Below are 17,015 nucleotides of genomic sequence, written 5' to 3' on the forward strand. Positions count from 1 at the left end.
AATTAGGGTTTGGACATATGTGCTTTTGAGAAAAAGACTGAGGGTTTTTGGAGCAATATCACTAAGCACTTGAGCAACAACCTCATCATCAATTCCTCATCCCTTTTTAATAGTATTGACTTTCCTAAGGGACTCAATGAGATCTTGGATCACTAAACCAAAAATGTAGAGTCTTGGAGTTGCCAATTCTTTTCCTTGGCATTTTGAGGGGTCCACATCCATTAGTCCTTGCCATGCCAAGCATTGATCTTTTCTGAAATCTATTTGCAATGAATATTAGATCAATGATGTCTATGTTGTTATTAATTACCAAAACCACCCGGGGATTAGTTGCACTTTCAATTTACCTTTTTTGGTAATTGATGACAACATATAGATCAAAGCTTTGACAAATGATATAATGAATGAAATATATCGTCGCTTTGAGAAGTATGTGATAAGCAAGGGCTCCCCCTAAATTTGTGCATTATTAAAAATTTGTGTTTGAGTGCAAATGCACAATCAATTAGGATCATAGGTTACTCTTACATGTCACATACATCTTGGTGGAGCGCTCAAAATAATGTGATTGCAACGACATAATCACTCGTCACCAAACAAACAAGTGAATGATCATACATGGAGCATAAGAATAGATATATACGCATAGCATCATCAAAGTATGGTATGATCAACCACAAACAAACATAGTGTCGGGGATATACCCCGCGGCGTAAACCGTCCGGAAGTATAACCCGGCCGGACTAGGCGTTTCACTGGTAAACCGCCAGAGGATTGGCGATTTACATGTCTGGCGGTTCACTGGTATGACGGTTCACGAGCCTGAAGACTCATTGGTGACCCGGCTGGACTTGGCGGTTTACTTGAGACCCGGTTTACACTTGGCGATTCACTGGCGACCCGCCCTGACACACGGGTGACCCGGCGGACGGGTCAGATGAATGACAAGGCCCAAGGCCCAGAAGGCCGGTTTATGTTAATGGTGGGCCGGTTTAAGAGGAAAGGCGTGAGGAATATTTACCCTACAAGGAGTTAAGACCCGGACTTGTATCCGGTTTGTATTAGAAGGTAGACTAGTCCTAATCCTAATAGGACTAGTCATGTAACCCGCCCCTTCAACATATATAAGGAGGGGCAGGACTCCCCAAAAGGGAGAAGATTCACAAGTTCCACAGGTTGGACAAGTTAGGTTTAGACAATAGCTCTCGAGATAGAGCACTCTTGTAACCGTGATCATCATCATCAATATCAATGAAGCAGGATGTAGGCTTTTACCTCCACCATGAGGGGCCGAACCTGGGTAAACATCGCGTCTCTCATCCCGCTCAACCCCTCTCAAGCTACCACATAGATGCGTTGGCCTCGCGACTAAGTCCTGACACTAAGGACATCTGCCGTGACAATTCCATGACACATAGTACCAAACAAGTAACGAACAAAAGTAGCACACCATTGAAAATCAAACGAGAAAAAGCAAAACACTCACTCTCTCGAAACCCTAATGATCTATACTAACTCTCCCCCTTTGGCAACAAGTACCAAACAATCCGAAGAAGTATAGAGCTAGACATCACTCTGGGCTCGATCTTCGGCATCTCCTCGTGGTGAAGTCCTCTGACTTGCAGCGCCGGTGTGCGTCGATGTCGGAGTAGAGAGAAGTGCATCTGCAAATGCCTCAGAAGAAGTCTGCAGGACGGGTCGAGGAGTGGCAACCGCTGGAGCAACTGACGAAGCAACTGAGTGGAGCTAAAATTGTGGCTCTGGAAGTGTTTGGAACTGCTGCTGACCTGGGCTGGGTCTGGAACTGAGGAGTCGTGGGAAGTACTGAACTACGATGCTCGTCATCATCACAACTAGCGAGCTTTGCCTCATCCACCTCTTTCTTCAAGCTCTCAACCGTAGTTTGCATCTTTGTCACCATGACATCGAGATCATAGAATTTTGTCTCAACGATCCTCTCAAGACTCTTTTGGTTCTCAATGATGTTCGCCAGACTCCGCTCGATCCTCTGAGTAGCTCGGAGAAGATAGTTTATCTGATCGGCCTTGGTCTTCAGTGATATAGTAGGTGTGGCTCTAGGCTCTGCAGACTTAGCAGCCTCCCCTCACGCTTCCTTCTCTGCATGTGCTGCGGCCGAAGTGGGATGGGATGGATCCATTGTCATTGTGTTGTCCTCAAACTCTGGCTTAAGCGGCAAATGCTCACGGTCAAGCAGATATGTCTTGTTACCAACTTTGGAGTTGATAGACACCTGAATGTGTGGAGCAAATCCACATGACCTCTTCTGATCTGCGGCAGTCCTCGTGATAGTCTCTACAATGAGATCCATGACCTTGAATCTCTCAGATCGATCAATGTAATGAAGCATATTGATGGAATGTCCTCTGATCATCCTTTCATCTCCTGACTTGGGCATCAAGGTATGCCTCATGATCGTGTTGGAGGTAACAAGCCCTGCCAGCAGATGATAAACTGAGCTTAGCTTGTGAGTCTTGAGGTCATCCAAAGGAATTTCCTTATACATATTGGCCATGTAATTGTGATCCATCTTGCGCTTGGCATACACATCAATATCATTTTCTTAGGGCTCGAGTACATCTAGAAAAGTTTCCCATTCTTCAACATTGGAATCATATCGAACACCTTCTGTCATCCACACAATCCTGCCATCGAGATAGAAATGAGCTGTCGAGTTGAATTGCATCATCTCATCATTCCAAGCAGTCAATTTCTTCCCTATGAACTTATCAATGCCTATCATCTTGAAGCTCTCATGCACATTAGGAAAGTGGTCTTCATTATCATCAATGAATTCTCAGTCCACCCATCTCATATCATTAACTATAGGCTTCTTGTCAAGCAACACAGTCTCATAGAAGTCCTGATCATATTAGTGGGTTTGGATGCACTAGTGCAGAACTAGGCAATAGCACCGGTTCGTAAGGCCCTTTAGTCCCGGTTCGGTAACCGGCACTAAAGTATGGGCATTAAAGGTCCCCCCCTTTAGTACCGGTTCAGCACGAACCGGTGCTAAAGGGCAACCACGTGGCACGAGCCAGCTCCGGGGGCAGGGAGCCCTTTAGTACTGGTTGGTGACACCAACCGGTATTAAAAGGTTGGGGGGGGGTTTGGTTTATGATTTCTTTTTCATTTAATTTTGTGTTTTCCATTTAATTATTTTTCGTTTGCTGGTATTTTGCGATGCTACATATTGTACACGTTATGCATATATATAAATAGAATTTCTAGTAGAACCGATCATATATATATATCATCGAATGTCTCACAACCACCATTAATTCACACATATATACACACATGTATATATGTATACAATTAGGTAGTTATATACAATTTCTCCTAATTGTTGCCTTCGGAGCACGATGACAATTGGAAGTGGTTCATGGGGGCGGTAGCGGGTAAAAGTATTCTCCTTTGGGATCTATGACCTGGTCGAGCAAAAATCCCTCTATTTCCTCTTGAATTGCTTCTATGCGCTCCTCTGGTAGGAGCTGCTCCCGCACCTCTCTGAACTGTTAAGAAGGAGATCAATATGCATGTGTATTAGTTGTGTGACTAGATATATCGATAATGGTGTAAAAATTGTGAATAGTGTTTTGACAAACGTACTCAGTCCTGTCTTTGAGATCTGCTCCTTTCGGACGTCATCATGCGAATGTTCTCGCAAACGTAGTATGCACACAGATTATTCCCCGATGCCTGCTTCAGGGCCTTTACGAGAATGCAATTTGATCAGATAATAATTAATCAAGCATGATAATTAAAGAGATGGCAGCTAGCTAGTACTACTTAATTACTTACCTTGGGTCGATACCATTTCAGATTTCGTTTCCATTGGCCTGGAGTGACGCTAATGAACTTTGCCCAAGCCCTACCCGCTGACAAAGAAAATGAATAAATGGGTTATTAAATAGTTGTTATCAGGAAATGACGAACTAATTAAATAGGCCGAGATATAGTTAATAATGATTGAAATTACCTATTGACTATCCCCTTCAAGATGGTGTAGTCACTTGCTTTCTTAAGTAGTGAGTCTAGTACTTCAACTGTTCCTTCATCAACTTTAATGATTAACAAGATCCAGTGAAATCTGCATGCACAGACGTTTGCATGTCTTAATTAAGCGAGCATATGTAAGCAAAAACATGTAGCTAGCTAGTAGGCAAAAACAGAGAATTTGTAGTATAAGACAGTGTGACTCACTGGAAGTTGTAAGGAAGTAGTATATCTTCATTGGTATTGAGGCGCTTCAAGAACTCTAGCATGTTTTCCTCTACACTTTTTTCATAATATGCATCTAATTTCCATGTGTATTCATTAACGGTATTTGGGTCAATGAACCCAATGCCATAGCGTCCACCTTTTTTCATTTCATACATCTTCATCCTGCATAATACCACCGAAAAGAATATAGTGAGAATAATTACAGGTAATGATTGATCAAAATGATCACTACAGCTAGCTTGAGACTTAAATTACAGAAAGAAATCACTTACAGACAATAGCAACTGACGATAGATTTGTCGAGTGCATCTTGATTGTATAACTGAAATAGTTCTGAATACTCAACGGACACAACTTTCTCATGGTAGTTGTCGGTGTGAAAACTGGCGGATCTCGGGTAGGGGGTCCCGAACTGTGCGTCTAGGACGGATGGTAACAGGAGGCAGGGGACACAATGTTTTACCCAGGTTCGGGCCCTCTTGATGGAGGTAAAACCCTACGTCCTGCTTGATTAATATTGATGATATGGGTAGTACAAGAGTAGATCTACCACGAGATCAGAGAGGCTAAACCCTAGAAGCTAGCCTATGGTATGATTGTATCTTGTCCTACGGACTAAAACCCTCCGATTTATATAGACACCGGAGAGGGTTAGGGTTACACAAGGTCGGTTACAAAGGAGGAGATATCCATATTTGTATTGCCTAGCTTGCCTTCCACGCCAAGTAGAGTCCTATCCAGGCACGAGTCGAAGTCTTCAATCTTGTATCTTCATAGTCTATCAGTCCGGCCAAAGGATATAGTCCGGCTGTCCAGAGACCCCCTAATCCAGGACTCCCTCAGTAGCCCCTGAACCAGGCTTCAATGACGATGAGTCCGGCGCGTAGTATTGTCTTCGGCATTGCAAGGCGGGTTCCTCCTCCGAATACATCATAGAAGAATTTGAATACGAGGATAGTGTCCGACCCTGCAACATAAGTTCCACATACTTCCGTAGAGAGAATAATATTTTCGCAAATCTAATTTGCTGACTTGTTTTGACAGTATCACGTTATGTCATGGCCCGGTGATTATTCGAACCGTTTCCTTTAACTAGCCCCGCACATAACGCGAGGCAGTTTTTTGACACGTCTTGTCAAAGCAGAGATCGTGTCCCCTTACGGGATTCTCATCAATACGGTCGTGGGTAACCCAACCATGTCTAGGACTCCTAGATTAGAGGCAAGTCCCAAACGACCACGGAGAGGACGCTTGATATTCACCCTCTTTATAAAGGGACAAGGTTTTCGCTTTTTCCCTCTCGTGCTCAATCGAACCCTTCCCCCGCCTCGAGTTCTAACACCCAAAGCCCAGGTCAGGTGCTCCGGATCTTCAATCATGTCCGGATCCAGCCTTCAAGGCCGGTGGCTGCCCTCCTCCGTCACGGAAGAGGATATCAAGAAGTTGAGGGAGGCCAGATACCTGACCGCCGAGGTTTCGCATTGGCTGCCTGCTCGAGGGCAGGTTGTCCCCACTCCTGAACCCGACGAGAACGTCGTGTTCGTCTCCCACTTCCTCCGAGGCCTAGGCCTCACTCTGGATCCCTTCGTCAGGGGTTTGATATTCTATTACGGGCTAGATTTCCACGATCTAGCTCCGGACTCCTTTCTCCACATCTCGACATTCATTGTCGTGTGTGAGGCCTTCCTCCGCATTACCCCTCACTTCGGCCTGTGGCTCAAGTGTTGGGGAACGTAGTAATTTCAAAATTTTTCCTACGCACACGCAAGATCATGGTAATGCATATCAACGAGAGGGGAGAGTATGATCTACGTACCCTTGTAGATCGCAACGGAAGCGTTAGCACAACGCGGTTGATGTAGTCGTACGTCTTCATGATCCGACCGATCCAAGCACCGTTACTCCGTCACCTCCGAGTTCTTGGCACACGTTCAGCTCAATGACACTCCCCGGGCTTCGATCCAGCAAAGCTTCGGGGAGGAGTTCCGTCAGCACGACGGCGTGGTGACGATCTTGATGTTCTACTGTCGCAGGGCTTCGCCTAAGCACCGCTACAATATGACCGAGGTGGAATATGGTGGAGGGGGGCACCGCACACGGCTAAGGAACAATCACGAGGATCAACATGTGTGTCTATGGGATGCCCCCTGCCTCAGTATATAAAGGATGGAGGAGGAGGAGGCCGGCCAAGGCTATTGGTGCGGCCAGGATGGGAGTCCTACTAGGACTCCAAGTCCTAGTAGGAGTCCATCAAGAGGGGAGGAAGGGAGAAGGAAGTGGAGGAGAAGGAGAGGTGGCCGGCCCCCTTTTCCCTAGTCCAATTCGGACCAAAGGGGAGGGGGGGGGGCGCAGCAGCCCCTTGGCCCTTTCTCCTCTTCCCACTAAAGCCCATCAAGGCCCATTGCTTCTCCCGTAACTACACGGTACTCCGAAAAATACCCGAATCACTCGGAACCTTTCCGATGTCCGAATATAGTCGTCCAATATATCGATTTTTACGTCTCGACCATTTCGAGACTCCTCGTCATGTCCCCGATCTCATCCGGGACTCCGAACTCCTTCGGTACATCAAAACTCATAAACTCATAATATAACTGTCATTGAAACCTTAAGCGTGCGGACCCTACGGTTCGAGAACAATGTAGACATGACCGAGACACGTCTCCGGTCAATAACCAATAGCGGGACCTGGATGCCCATATTGGCTCCTACATATTCTACGAAGATCTTTATCGGTCAGACCGCATAACAACATACGTTGTTCCCTTTGTCATCGGTATGTTACTTGCCCGAGATTCGATCGTCGGTATCCAATACCTAGTTCAATCTCGTTACCGGCAAGTCTCTTTACTCGTTCCGTAATACATCATCTCACAACTAACCTATTAGTTGCAATGCTTGCAAGGCTTATGTGATGTGCATTACCGAGAGGGCCCAGAGATACCTCTCCGACAATCGGAGTGACAAATCCTAATCTCGAAATACGCCAACCCAACATCTACCTTTGGAGACACCTGTAATGCTCCTTTATAATCACCCAATTACGTTGTGACGTTTGGTAGCACCCAAAGTGTTCCTCCGGCAAACGGGAGTTGCATAATCTCATAGTCATAGGAACATGTATAAGTCATGAAGAAAGCAATAGCAACATACTAAACGATCGGGTGCTAAGCTAATGGAATGGGTCATGTCAATCAGATCATTCAACTAATGATGTGATCTCGCTAATCAAATAACAACTCTTTTGTCCATGGTTAGGAAACATAACCATCTTTGATTAACGAGCTAGTCAAGTAGAGGCATACTAGTGACACTCTGTTTGTCTATGTATTCACACATGTATTATGTTTCCGGTTAATACAATTCTAGCATGAATAATAAACATTTATCATGATATAAGGAAATAAATAATAACTTTATTATTGCCTCTAGGGCATATTTCCTTCAGTCTCCCACTTGCACTAGAGTCAATAATCTAGATCACATCACCATGTGATTAACATCGATAGTTCACATCATCATGTGATTAACACCCATAGTTCACATCGCCATGTGACCAACACCCAAAGGGTTTACTAGATTCGGTAATCTAGTTCACATCGCTATGTGATTAACACCCAAAGAATACTAAGGTGTGATCATGTTTTGCTTGTGAGAGAATCTTAGTCAACGGTCTTTTACATTCAGATCCGTTATATATTTTGCAATTTTCTATGTCTACAATGCTCTGCATGGAGCTACTCTAGCTAATTGCTCCCACTTTCAATATGTATCTAGATCGAGACTTAGAGTCATCCAGATCAGTGTCAAAACTTGCATCGACGTAACCCTTTACGGCGAACCTTTTTGTCACCTCCATAATCGAGAAACATATCCTTATTCCACTGAGGATAATTTTGACCGCTGTCCAGTGATCTACTCCTAGATCACTATTGTACTCCCATGCCAATTAGTGTAGGGTATACAATAGATCTGGTACACAGCATGGCATACTTTATAGAACCTATGACTGAGGCATAGGGAATGACTTTCATTCTCTTTCTATCTTCTGCCGTGGTCGGGCTTTGAGTCTTACTAAACTTCACACCTTGTAACACAGGCAAGAAACTTTTCTTTGACTGTTCCATTTTGAACTACTTCAAAATCTTGTCAAGGTATGTACTCATTGAAAAACTTATCAAGCATCTTGATCTATTTCTATAGATCTTGAAGCTCAATATGTAAGCAGCTTCACCGAAGTCTTTCTTTGAAAAACTCCTTTCAAACACTCCTTTATGCTTTACAGAATAATTCTACATTATTTCCGATCAACAATATGTCATTCACATATACTTATCAGAAATGCTGCAGTGCTCCCACTCACTTTCTTGTAAATATAGGCTTCACCGCAAGTCTGTATAAAACTACATGCTTTGATCATACTATCAAAGCGTTTATTCCAACTCCGAGAGGCTTGCACCAGTCCATAAATGGATCGCTGGAGCTTGCACACTTTGTTAGCTCCCTTTGGATCGACAAAACCTTCTGGTTGCATCATATACAACTCTTCTTCCAGAAATCCATTCAGGAATGCAGTTTTGTTTATCCATTTGCCAGATTTCATAAAATGCGGCAATTAGCTAACATGATTCGGACAGACTTAAGCATAGATACGAGAGAGAAACTCTCATCGTAGTCAACACCTTGAACTTGTCGAAAAACCTTTTTGCGACAATTCTAGCTTTGTAGATAGTAACACTACTATCAACGTCCGTCTTCCTCTTGAAGATCCATTTAATCTCAATGGCTCGCTGATCATTGGGCAAGTCAATCAAAGTCCATACTTTGTTCTCATACATGGATCTCATCTCAGATTTCATGGCCTCAAGCCATTTTGCGGAATCTGGGCTCACCATCGCTTCCTCATAGTTCGCAAGTTCGTCATGGTCTAGTAACATGACTTCCAGAACAGGATTACCGTACCACTCTGGTGCGGATTTCACTCTGGTTTACCTACGAGATTCGGTAGTAACTTGATCTGAAGTTTCATGATCATCATCATTAGCTTCCTCACTAATTGGTGTGGGTGTCATAGAAACTGGTTTCTGTGATGTACTACTTTCCAATAAGGGAGGAGGTACAGTTACCTCATCAAGTTCTACTTTCCTCCCACTCACTTCTTTCGAGAGAAACTCCTTCTCTAGAAAAACTCCGAATTTAGCAACAAAAGTCTTGCCTTCGGATTTGTGATAGAAGGTGTACCCAACAGTCTCCTTTGGGTATCCTATGAAGACATATTTCTCCGATTTGGGTTTGAGCTTATTAGGATGAAACTTTTTCATATAAGTATCACAACCCCAAACTTTAAGAAACGACAACTTTGGTTTCTTGCCAAACCACAGTTCATAAGGCGTCGTCTCAACGGATTTTGATGGTGCCCTATTTAACGTGAATGCAGCGGTCTCTAATGCATAACCCCAAAACAATAGTGGTAGATCGGTAAGAGACATCATAGATCGCACCATATCTAATAAAGTACGGTTATGACGTTCGGACACACCATTACATTGTGGTATTCCAGGTGGCGTGAGTAGTGAAACTATTTCACATTGTTTTTAACTGAAGGCCAAACTCGTAACTCAAATACTCTTCTCTACGATCAGATCGTAGAAACTTTATTTTCTTGTTACGATGATTTTTCACTTCACTCTGAAATTCTTTGAACTTTTCAAATGTTTCAGACTTATGTTTCATCAAGTAGATATACTCATATCTGCTCAAATCATTTGTGAAGATCAGAAAATAATGATATCTGTCACGAGCCTCAATATTCATCGGACCACATACATCAGTATGTATGATTTCCAACAAATCTGTTGCTCGCTCCATTGTTCCGAAGAACGGAGTCTTAGTCATCTTGCCCATGAGGCATGGTTCGCAAGCATCAACTGATTCATAATCAAGTGATTCCAAAAGCCCATCAGCATGGAGTTTCTTCATGCGCTTTACACCAATATGACCTAAACGGCAGTGCCACAAATAAGTTGCACTATCATTATTAACTTTGCATCTTTTGGTTTCAATATTATGATTATGTGTATCACTACGATCGAGATCCAACGAACTATTTTCATTGGGTGTGTAACCATATAAGGTTTTATTCATGTAAACAGAACAACAATTTATTCTCTTACTTAAATGAATAACCGTATTACAATAAACATGATCAAATCATATTCATGCTTAACGCAAACACCAAATAACACTTATTTAGGTTCAACACTAATCCCGAAATTATAGGGAGTGTGCGATGATGATCATATCAATCTTGGAACCACTTCCAACACACATCGTCACTTCACCCTTAACTAGTCTCTGTTTATTCTGCAACTCCCGTTTCGAGTTACTAATCTTAGCAACTGAACTAGTATGAAATACTGAGGGGTTGCTATAAACACTAGTAAAGTACACATCAATAAGATGTATATCAAATATACTTATGTTCACTTTGCCATCCTTCTTATCTGCCAATCACTTGGGGTAGTTCCGCTTCTAGTGACCAGTCCCTTTGCAGTAGAAGCACTTAGTCTCAGGCTTAGGATCAGACTTAGGCTTCTTCACTTGAGCAGCAACTTGCTTGCCGTTCTTCTTGAAGTTCCCCTTCTTCCCTTTGCCCTTTTCTTGAAACTAGTGGTCTTGTCAACCATCAACACTTGATGTTTTTCTTGATTTCTACCTTCGTTGATTTCAGCATCACGAAGAGCTTGGGAGTTGTTTCCGTTATCCCTTGCATATTATAGTTCATCACGAAGTTCTACTAACTTGGTGATGGTGACTAGAGAATTCTGTCAATCACTATCTTATCTGGAAGATTAACTCCCACTTGATTCAAGCGATTGTAGTACCCAGACAAACTGAGCACATGCTCACTAGTTGAGCGATTCTCCTCCATCTTTTAGCTATAGAACTTGTTGGAGACTTCATATCTCTCAACTCGGGTATTTGCTTGAAATATTAACTTGAACTCCTGGAACATCTCATATGGTCCATGACGTTCAAAACGTCTTTGAAGTCCCGATTCTAAGCCATTAAGCATGGTGCACTAAACTATCAAGTAGTCATCATATTGAGCTAGCCAAATGTTCATAACGTCTGCATCTGCTCCTGCAATAGGTCTGTCACCTAGCGGTGCATCAAGGACATAATTTTTCTGTGCAGCAATGAGGATAAACCTCAGATTACGGATCCAATCCGCATCATTGCTACTAACATCTTTCAACACAATTTTCTCTAGGAACATATCAAAATAAACACAGGGAAGCAACAACGCGAGCTATTGATCTACAACATAATTTGCAAAATACTACCAGGACTAAGTTCATGATAAATTTAAGTTCAATTTAATCATATTACTTAAGAACTCCCACTTAGATAGACATCCCTCTAATCCTCTAAGTGATCACGTGATCCAAATCAACTAAACCATGTCCGATCATCACGTCAGATGGAGTAGTTTCATTGGTGAACATCACTATGTTGATCATATCTACTATATGATTCACGCTCGACCTTTCGGTCTCCGTGTTCCGAGGCCATATCTGTATATGCTTGGCTCGTCAAGTATAACTTGAGTATTCCGCGTGTGCAACTGTTTTGCACCCGTTGTATTTGAACGTAGAGCCTATCACACCCGATCATCACGTGGTGTCTCAGCACGAAGAACTTTCACAACGGTGCATACTCAGGGAGAACACTTCTTGATAATTTAGTGAGAGATCATCTTATAATGCTACCGTCAATCAAAGCAAGATAAGATGCATAAAAGATAAACATCACATGCAATCAATATAAGTGATATGATATGGCCATCATAATCTTGTGCCTATGATCTCCATCTCCGAAGCACCGTCATGATCACCATCGTCACCGGCGCGACACCTTGATCTCCATCGTAGCATCGTTGTCGTCTCGCCAATCTTATGCTTCCACGACTATCGCTACCGCTTAGTGATAAAGTAAAGCATTACATCGCGATTGCATTGCATACAATAAAGCGACAACCATATGGCTCCTGCCGGTTGCCGATAACTCGGTTACAAAACATGATCATCTCATACAATAAAATTTAGCATCATGTCTTGGCCATATCACATCACAACATGCCCTGCAAAAACAAGTTAGACGTCCTCTACTTTGTTGTTGCAAGTTTTACGTGGCTGCTACGGGCTTAAGCAAGAACCAATCTCACCTACGCATCAAAACCACAACGATAGTTTGTCAATTTGACTCCATTTTAACCTTCGCAAGGATCGGGCGTAGCCACACTCGGTTCAACTAAAGTTGGAGAGACTGTCGCCCGCAAGCCACCTATGTGCAAAGCACGTCCGGAGAACCGGTCTCGCGTAAGCGTACGCGTAATGTCGGTCCGGGTCGTCTCGTCCAACAATACCGCCGAACCAAAGTATGACATGCTGGTAGGCAGTATGACTTATATCGTCCACAACTCACTTGTGTTCTACTCGTGCATATAACATCAAACCATAAAACCTAGGCTCGGATACCACTGTTGGGGAACGTAGTAATTTCAAAAAATTTCCTACGCACACGCAAGATCATGGTAATGCATAGCAACGAGAGGGGAGAGTATGATCTACGTACCCTTGTAGATCGCAACAGAAGCGTTAGCACAACGCGGTTGATGTAGTCGTACGTCTTCACGATCCGACCGATCCAAGCACCGTTACTCCGACACCTCCGAGTTCTTGGCACACGTTCAGCTCAATGACACTCCCCGGGCTTCGATCCAGCAAAGCTTCGGGGAGGAGTTCTGTCAGCACGACGGCGTGGTGACGATCTTGATGTTCTACTGTCGCAGGGCTTCGCCTAAGCACCGCTACAATATGACCGAGGTGGAATATGGTGGAGGGGGGCACCGCACACGGGTAAGGAACGATCACAAGGATCAACTTGTGTGTCTATGGGGTGCCCCCTGCCTCAGTATATAAAGGATGGAGGAGGAGGAGGCCGGCCAAGGCTATTGGTGCGGCCAGGATGGGAGTCCTACTAGGACTCCAAGTCCTAGTAGGAGTCCATCAAGAGGGGAGGAAGGGAGAAGGAAGTGGAGGAGAAGGAGAGGTGGCCGGCCCCCTTTCCCCTAGTCCAATTCGGACCAAAGGGGAGGGGGGGGGGCGCAGAAGCCCCTTGGCCCTTTCTCCTCTTCCCACTAAAGCCCATCAAGGCCCATTGCTTCTCCCGTAACTACCCGGTACTCCGAAAAATACCCGAATCACTCGGAACCTTTCCGATGTCCGAATATAGTCGTCCAATATATCAATTTTTACGTCTCGACCATTTCGAGACTCCTCGTCATGTCCCCGATATCATCCGGGACTCCGAACTCCTTCGGTACATCAAAACTCATAAACTCATAATATAACTGTCATCGAAACCTTAAGCGTGCGGACCCTACGGTTCGAGAACAATGTAGACATGACCGAGACACGTCTCCGGTCAATAACCAATAGCGGGACCTAGATGCCCATATTGGCTCCTACATATTCTACGAAGATCTTTATCGGTCAGACCGCATAACAACATACGTTGTTCCCTTTGTCATCGGTATGTTACTTGCCCGAGATTCGATCGTCGGTATCCAATACCTAGTTCAATCTCATTACCGGCAAGTCTCTTTACTCGTTCCGTAATACATCATCTCACAACTAACCTATTAGTTGCAATGCTTGCAAGGCTTATGTGATGTGCATTACCGAGAGGGCCCAGAGATACCTCTCCGACAATCGGAGTGACAAATCCTAATCTCGAAATACGCCAACCCAACATCTACCTTTGGAGACACCTGTAATGCTCCTTTATAATCACCCAGTTACGTTGTGATGTTTGGTAGCACCCAAAGTGTTCCTCCGGCAAACGGGAGTTGCATAATCTCATAGTCATAGGAACATGTATAAGTCATGAAGAAAGCAATAGCAACATACTAAACGATCGGGTGCTAAGCTAATGGAATGGGTCATGTCAATCAGATCATTCAACTAATGATGTGATCTCGCTAATCAAATAACAACTCTTTTGTCCATGGTTAGGAAACATAACCATCTTTGATTAACGAGCTAGTCAAGTAGAGGCATACTAGTGACACTCTGTTTGTCTATGTATTCACACATGTATTATGTTTCCGGTTAATACAATTCTAGCATGAATAACAAACATTTATCATGATATAAGGAAATAAATAATAACTTTATTATTGCCTCTAGGGCATATTTCCTTCATCTAGACCTTTGAAGTGAAGCCGAAGATGATCGAGGGGGAACATGCAGCGTGTGGATGCGCGTCAATAGGCAAGATGGCAGGAGCTCCGTGGCCGAAAGCTTCCTTTCCAGAGGTGTCCGAATTATGGCAACGGGAGTGGTTTTACGTCACGGCTCCCAGAAGTGCCAAGTGGGCGGCTGCCCCTGCTTTCCGCTCGCCCCCACCACAACTAATGTCATGGATTAGTAGAGGTCTGAGCTGGGGTCCAGCCAAGGACGTGCCTATACTGCAAAGCCGCATTCAAGATCTCTTCGAGGGAGATTTTAATCTGGTTGTGGTAATGCAAGTTATGCTGGTTTGTCAAGTCCAGCCTTGCAAACGCCGACCCCTTCGCTTGTGGGAGTTCAACCCAGAAGGACCACATGCCATTCAAAGTTTCCTCGGCCTGACACATGAGGAGATGTACAAGTCATTCTTCGGACCACAAATAGAGTGTCCGGATACTGCCGAGGACGTGGGCCTGAGTAGTAACCGCGCCGCCAAACAAGTAAGAAATCCTCTAGCCGAACACACCGTATTTTATTCATGAAGTTATTTCTGAGAGATCGCTCTTTGACCAGGACTGGCTAACAAAGGCGAAGATTATTCGGTGTTCGGCCCCCTCCCTGAGGGTTTGGAAAATCCGGTTTTGGAAAAGATGCTCGAGCTCGCACCTTGCCTGGAGCCCTCGAAGGAAGTTACAGGGAGGAATAATATGGGCCGAAGCGGGCCCCCATCGCTGCCAGTTCCAACCGAGGGAATGAGCGCCTCCATAAAGGAGGATAACCGGGGGAGGAAGAGGATTGCTTCCGAGGATCCGGAAGCCGAGGCGTCCAAACGGGAGAAGAAGTCTCCAACAGAGGGTCCTGCCTCGGGGGGGTGCTCTTGCCGCACAAAGTCCGCAGGGGGATCAGCCCTCCAACGAGTCGTAAGTGATCCAAAAAATACTTTAATAGTGAAGGTATACCATCTTTCTTCTGAGAAAATAACCGCCACATATATCTTGCAATTCGGGTCTTAGCCCCTCTCAGCCGAGCTCGTCTTCGGGGGATCTTCTTCCGAAGATGATGGAGAGCGAAACGCCTCCCCCGGACTCCTCCACTCAAGAAGCGGGCGACCCCGAAGTGTCGTCACGGAGGGCCTCTCCGGATCCGGCGAGGCCAGAAGATAATCCCATAGACCCTTGAAGTCCCCAGCGTCCGGCTCTCGAAGAGAGCAAACAAAAGAGTCTGGCACCGTCTGGTATGCGGTCAGACGTTCTGAGGGAGCTGGTGGGGCGAGCGGCCATCTCAGAGGAACACCGTACGCTGATGGGTATGGTGATGGAGAGAATTTCATCCGCCGAAAGCGGATTACATGAAGCCTTTATGAGTCTACTGACAGGCTTTGAGGTACGTGAGATAATATGTGATAGTACCGCACATGTTAGGTGTGCCCTGTGTAGATAGTAGCCCCTGAGACTCTGGTTGTCGTCGAGAACGGCGGCGAACAAAGGATCATAGTCCCAGGCAATAACCAGTCTGCCTTTATGTGCAGGTGGTGGAAGCTCCGGTGGCTAGCCGGACTAGTGAGTTTGCCGAATTAAAACGACAACTGGATGCGGCAGATGCCGACATCGAGCTTGTTAACAAGCAGCTTGACGAATCACATGGTAAGTAATGTTTTCTGGTGAATGTCACACAATAAGAGCAGCATGATGCCATTATCTTTAATATGTTGTGACTGCAGACGGAGCTGCCACCATGGAGACCCTTCGGGCGGAGCTCGCCCGAGCCAAGGAACAAGCAAGGGTTAGTATTGCACCTTCTTTGAAGGCGACCGAGGAGTTAAGAGCCGAGAAGGCCGCCCATTGCGAAAGCAAAGAAAAGATGGCCAAGATGGCCATAGAATTAAAAGGCACTGCCCACCGTTGCCAGTTCCTTGAAGAGGAGAACCGAGCGAAGGCAGAGGACCTGGAGAAGGCCACTATGGCGACCAAAGACAGTCGCTCTGCTATGAGGGCGAAGAAGGAGGAGCTGCGCGAAGCCGGGGATATTGCGGCTGGGAAGCCCTTTCTGCTGCGGAGGAAGTTCGGAGATCTGCGGTATGCCCCTCTGGATCGGCTGTGGAGTTCGGCAGACGCATATATGGACTTGGCAGCGAGCGCTATCGATGCGGTTGAATACTTCCAAGATTAATCAGGTCATGAAGTGGACAAGCTATTCTGGTCGCAATTCAACGTTCCAGAGCGTCTGCTTCCCTTGACTGATTAGCTAGTTGAATGGGCCGAACTTAATAGGTTGTCCGGACTCGCCATGAGGTCTATTGTAGATCAGTTGTGGCCGGAGAAGCCAAAGGCGAACAGCTATTTCCGCTTAGTGCAGCAGTTCCTTGGCGCGGTGCCGCGCATCAACGTGATGAAGAGGTCGGCGTGCATAGAAGGCTCGCGGATGGCCTTTGCCCGTGTCAAGGCATACTGGGCAGAGATGGATGCTACAACTGTT

This window comes from Triticum urartu, chromosome 7A (assembly GCF_056163025.1).
Source record: "Triticum urartu cultivar PI428250 chromosome 7A, HENAU_Tu73, whole genome shotgun sequence".
Taxonomy (NCBI): domain Eukaryota; kingdom Viridiplantae; phylum Streptophyta; class Magnoliopsida; order Poales; family Poaceae; genus Triticum; species Triticum urartu.